This window comes from Triticum aestivum, chromosome 3A (assembly GCF_018294505.1).
Source record: "Triticum aestivum cultivar Chinese Spring chromosome 3A, IWGSC CS RefSeq v2.1, whole genome shotgun sequence".
NCBI classification, from domain to species: domain Eukaryota; kingdom Viridiplantae; phylum Streptophyta; class Magnoliopsida; order Poales; family Poaceae; genus Triticum; species Triticum aestivum.
Window position 1 is genome coordinate 517,092,125 of NC_057800.1, and position 6,265 is coordinate 517,098,389.

General features: G+C 45.1%; 1 protein-coding gene across 1 annotated transcript in view; it reads right to left on the reverse strand.

Annotated features, from left to right (window-relative positions):
* Positions 1–6,265, reverse strand: part of LOC123056970 (receptor-like protein kinase HSL1) — a 14,838-nt gene that overhangs the window by 6,831 nt on the left and 1,742 nt on the right. The gene's annotated exons all lie outside the window — the stretch shown is intronic.

The window sequence follows — 6,265 nt, forward strand, 5'->3', positions numbered from 1 at the left end:
GCCCCTTCCCCAACCCCGTCGCCGTCGCCCCGACCACACGCCGCCACCTTCGGTCCGGCCGCCGGCGCCCTTTCCTCTTATTTTTTTCATTATTATAAAAATGTGCATATATGTATATGTTCTCTGTGTATATATGTTCATATATGCAAAAGTTAGATTTTAGAAAAACTTTATATATGCAAAAGTTTATATATGCAAAAATTTATACATATATGCAAGTATATATGTATTTTATATATGCAAAAATTTATATATCTAGCTAGGAAGAAGGAAGAAAGGAAGAAGAAAAAAAACGTATATATGAGAAATGTATGTATGTATATATGAGAAATATATGTATGTATAGATGTATGTATGTGGATACATGAGGGGGGTCGATATACCCCCTCTCCGATAGCATTTTTGTGCATTTTAGGTTAGTGTATATATATGTTGATGTATATATGCAAAAGATAGATTTTTAGAAAAAATACTATTTTTCTGTTGATGATATGATGATGTTTTTTTTCATATATGCATTTTTTCATATATGTATTAATTTTTTTAAGTTGTTAGTAGATATCGATTTTAGGTTAGTGCATTTTATCACTGATTTTAGGTTAGTTGATCGATTTAGTGCATTTTATGTTTGTTGCATTTTAGGTTAGTGCATTTTATGTTAGTGAAGAGGAAAAAGTAAAATAAGGAAAAGGAAAATAAGTAGAGAAAGAAGGAGAAGAAGAAGGATAAGACGAGGAGAGGAAGAAGAGGAAGAAGAAGAAAAAAAGAGGAGAAGAAGAAGGAATAGAGGAGCTTCTTCTCCTTTTTTTCTCCTCTTTTTTTCTTCTTCTTCTTAATTTTTATCAGGAATGAGGGTGTCGAGGATCGCCGAGGGGTCAAGGGTCGTGAACTAGGGTAGAGGGTCGAGGGTCGTTAAGGGGTCAAGGGTCGAGGGTTTCAGGGTCGAGGGTTCGAGGGTTCTATAGGGTCGAGGGTCGAGGGTTCCAGGGTTGTCTAGGGGTCGAGGGTTCCAAGGTCGTCGAGGGTTCGAGGGGTCGAGGATCGCCGAGGGGTCGAGAGAGGGTTCCTAGTGTCAAAGTATTGAAGAAATCCATGGCTTCATCATTAGCCGGAAGTAACCAGGGCATGACGAAGTCCTCCAAAATTATTTTGGAATCGTGTCCCGGATAGGATAATTTGCCTTTTTGTATGAATTTCAGCAAAGGCCTTCCAAATAACGATATTTGGAAGGTTCTTGCTGAACTTTGTATCAAAAAGCGAATTATCCTATCTAGGACTCCGTTCCAAAATAACTTTGGAGAGCTTCGTACCATCATGCACATGTTACTTTCGCCTAATGATGAAGACATGGTTTTGTTGAATCCTTTGACACTACGCAACCTCCCGACCCCTCGGCGATCCTCTCGAACATGAGAGGAAGAAGAGGATCACTGAGGGGTCGAGGGTTCCAGGGTCGTCGAGGGTTCGAGGGGTCGAGGATCGCCGAGGGGTCGAGAGAGGTTTCCTAGTGTCAAAGTATTGAAGAAATCCATGGCTTCATCATTAGCCAGAAGTAACCAGGGCATGACGAAGTCCTCCAAAATTATTTTGGAATGGTGTCCCGGATAGGATAATTTGCCTTCTTGTATGAATTTCAGCAAAGGCCTTCCAAATAACGATATTTGGAAGGTTCTTGCTAAACTTTGTACAAAAAAGCGAATTATCCTATCTAGGACTCCGTTCCAAAATAACTTTGGAGAGCTTCGTACCATCATGCACATGTTACTTTCGCCTAATGATGAAGACATGGTTTTGTTGAATCCTTTGACACTAGGCAACCTCCCGACCCCTCGGCGATGCTCTCGAACATGAGAGGAAGAAGAGGATAAAAAAAGAAGAGGAAGAAGAAAAAAAAGAGAAGAAAGAATAGAGGAGAATAGAGGAGTTCTTCTCCTCTATTCTTTCTTCTCCTCTTTTTTTTTCTTCTTCCTCTTTTTTTTATCGGGAACGAGGGTCGCCGAGGGACATAGATGTAGTGTCGTCGTTGTCGATATATACCCCCTCCCGATAGCTTACTATGATCAGGTAGCTAGTTCTACGTTTGGCACTAATATATCCATCTGTCATGTTTGACTAATAATTGCCATGTTGTAAATATTTGTAGAAACTATGGACACCGCCCTAGACGAAACAAAAGAAGCGTTGTTGAGGGACATAATCGCAGAAGGAAGTGATGCCGTCTTGTTGTTTCTCAATGAAACCGATGGTCTGGAAGGAGAGGGTGAACAAGCTGGCTACGGTGACCTAATGCCGGTGCAAGAAGAAGAACATGAGGACGGCTCCGGTGACCCAATGCCGGTGCAAGAAGGAGACCGTGATGACGGCTCCGGTGACCGAACCGAGTCCGGCCAGGTATATATATTAGTTAAGCCTGTGCTGACTAGCTGATTGATGCATTCATTGTTTTGGTATGTACACATATTAATTAAGTCTTTGTTCTTTTTTCTAGCCCTCCGGATCGAGCACAACTTCGGTAAAGAGACGAGGCCCGAAGAAAAAGTTGAGCTCGGATGAAAAGTTTGAGATCATAGAAATCGCGCCCGACGGCTAACCGATTGAACCCCTTCGGACAAAGAGCGCATTTGTTGCTCAGTGCGGGGTTCTGGTTAGGGACAAGATCCCGATAAGCATGCAGCAATGGTTTAAGCCAGCTACAGAAGACCCTGAGGTGTCTTATGTCAATGATATGCAGAAAAATGATCTTTGGACTGAGCTAAAGTCAAATTTCACCCTGCCGCCAGAGGATAATCCAGAGAACCCAATTAAAGAGAAATTAATCTTAAGAGGATGGCAGAACTATTCAGGAGGTGGAAGAAAGAGCTGAATAAGTTTGTCGAAAATAATGAGACACCGGAATTCAAGGGCAGATATGAGAAGATCAGAGATCACTAGCCCGCATTTGTGGCCCACAAGACATCGGAAAAGAGTAAGAAGATGTCGGCGACAAACAAGCAAAATGCTGCGAAGAAGATGCTTCACCATCGCACGGGGTCAGGTGGCTACCTCGTAGCCCGGCCTAAGTGGGCCAAGACTGAGAATGATCTGGTTGATAAAGGGATCGAACCAAAGACAATTAGCTGGCCAGACCGTTGCCGGACTTGGTTCTTCGGGGCTGGCGGAACCTTGGACCCTGTAACAGGGAAGTGCATTTGGACAAACGATCAAATGGACATACCAGTCAGGAAGCTTAAGCAGTATATCAAAGAAGCGCAGCAAGGAAAGTTCTTTCCAGACAGAGAGAACGACGAGCTCACAATGGCCCTCGGGAATCCTGAGCACCCTGGACAGACACGAGGCACGCTAGGCTCCATTCCATGGAAGGTTGGGTTTCCGGACGCAGGCGGTTACAAATCCCATGAGAGGAGGAAAAAAGTGCAGCAGACTCAAATGCAGGCGCTGCAAGCAAGGGTAGACGCGATAGAGGAACGAGAAGCAAATCGCAGCAAACGTATTGCCGAAGCCTCCCCCGAAGCTACCCCGCCATCTCAGCGCAGAAGTAGCGTGGCTTCCACCGAGCTGCTTCAGCCGGAGCATGCCTTGATGGCTCCTGCCAGCTACCCGTGGATGCTATCACGGAGTCTCAAAATTGCCACCTTATGACGCAATGGATGAATTTGAAGGTCAAGGCGGCTGTTGGCTCTGTTTATCCTACTGAACCCGGTGCAATTTTTCACTGCCGGCCGATTCCAGAAGGATATGCTAGGGTGATGGTGGATGAAATAATGGAGGGATTTGAGGACCTCCAGCTTGACCACCCTACCGGTGAAGGGGAGACTCGGCTGGGGTCTGCTCTGAAGACTCCATGCCTATGGCGGAAGGAGCTCATCAACCTTCCGAACTGGACGCCTCCGCCTCCTCCTCCTCCTCCTCCTCCGGCGAGTCAGGGCACTCCGCCTCCTCCACTGCCTCCTCCTCCGGCGAGTGACGATCAGGGCCCTCGGCCGGCTCCTCCGCCTCATCAGCAAGGGCGGAAGAGACCTGCCGCCGCTCCAGCTGCTCTGGCGCGTCGTAGTCCTTCTCCTCCGCCTCGTAAGCAAGTAAAGAAGACAACCGCTCCGTCTGCTCGGTCGGTGTCTAGCAGTACAACCAGAGGCGGGAGGACATACAGATTCGGTCCTTCTCTGAAGACTCCAGAGAAGTTACCATATGAGAGGACCCCGGAGGAGAACGCCGAGATCGCGCGAACCGAAGTGGATGACTGGTTTCAAGGGTTGAGAGCAAAGAGACATGCACCTCCGGAGGAGAAGGTAGATCTGGTGAAAGTGAAGCGCACTCTGGCTGCCCTGGCAAAACCACCCAAGTCTCCGCCGAAAGGCAACTATGAGCGCATTATTGCAAAGACATGGGCCGAAGCGGAGCGGTCGGGAAGTACAGTTAGTGATCAAAGGCTGAAAGAACGACGAGCAGCTAGGAAACAAATTGCCCAGCTCGGCGAACAAGCGAAGCAATCGTGCCCCCCCCCCCTCAAGGTGCCTAGCGACATCGTCGATCCGAGGATGGTGCCCGGTTATGGCAATGTTGACGATTACCTGCCCGACGATGTACATTATGATCCCATGGAGGTGTAGATACACAGATACGAGTACGGGAAGCCTCTCGTCAAAGATGAAAAATCTTTAACAATGATGATGCAAAGATTACATGATTGGTACTTGAAAATCTGCACAGAGTCTGGGGGGAGGAGTACTTTGTATGCGAGAGTTAAACCGGAGCATGACCTCGTTGGAATTGAACTGTTGCCTATTCCATTTGAGGAGTTCTATCAGTTTTTTAATCAATTGGCCCTCGATAAAACAACGATCACCTGCTACTGTCTGTAAGTACTACTACTTCTGTCATTAAGTCTCTCTATATAGCTCATCTCTTTCATTGCATGTATTTATAATTATCCTCACTATATTATGCAGAATGAAGATCGCAGAATTGAAGAAAAGACAAATCGGTGATATTGGGTTCGTGAACACATATCTCATAGATGCAACTGAGGTTCAACATCGTCCCGGAGATACCGAGGCCAATTTGCTACGATCATTCAAAAAAAATGAAAACAAAGATATAATACTCTTTCCTTACAACTTCAAGTGAGTGCTACTGTCTTGTGCATATTCGATTTCCCTTATATATTAGTCCAGGTTATAGTAATGTAATTGATGAGTTATGCATGCGTGTGCAGTTTCCACTATATTCTCCTAGAGATTAGGCTTGAGCAGGGAGTAGTAACCGTCTTGGACTCTAAACGAAAAGATCCCCAGGAGTATGCGGACATGACTGAAATCCTCAAGAAGTAAGTTAAATCGATCATTATCCACCATATCAGCAACTTTGTTCATTTCCTGATATCAAGTAATTGTTTTCTTTGTCCGGCAGGGTTTGGAGAAAATTCACCAAAACAGTTCCGGGACTGCCGAAGGAGCTGGAATTTAGACACCCGAAAGTAAGTACTATAGTAGCATGTTCCGCGCATCTCCTAGTGATTCAAGCGCTAGTTTCATCAATACCATTTAGCATTCTTGCTTATCAGTTTGATTGACCTCTATTTCTTGTAAAGTGGTTGTGGCAGGAAAAAGGGAATGATTTCTGTGGATACTACGTCTGCGAGTCCATCCGCCACACGACCTGTGAGCGGGGCGGGTACTCTGACGAACAATATGAAGTACGTAAATAACAACATTCACAATTTTATTTTATTACCATCATTTGTATTGAGTTTCATTCATTCATATATATATGTATTGACCCCCTTCTTCAAATTAGATGTTTCGGAAGCGGGATGAACTCCTAGCACCAGCTCGCATGCGAGCAATTCAAGAGGAATTGGCGGCATTCTTTCTTGACCAAGTGATCGCTGAAGACGGAGAATACTATGTGGACCATGAGTCCGTATGATTATATTTGTAAGAGATAATTATTGTATATATGTAGCCAGTAGTGTCGGATAGATATACGAGAACTTGTTGTTCGACCAATCTCTCGGAGAAGGAGAGGTGGTCGATATCACTTCTCTCTGTATGCATATATGTTCATGACGATCTTCTGTTTCCTTCGTTTGCTTACTAGCTAACTAGCGTGTCTAGTCCTCTCTATACGTATGTATAGTACGTAGCGTCGACCAAGCACGGACGTAAGAGAGGACACTTCTCTCTATTAATTATAGCTAGCTAACACAATATATGAAACACCTAAATTAACCCCCCAAAACCCCCAACCCCCCCCCCTTTCAAAAAAA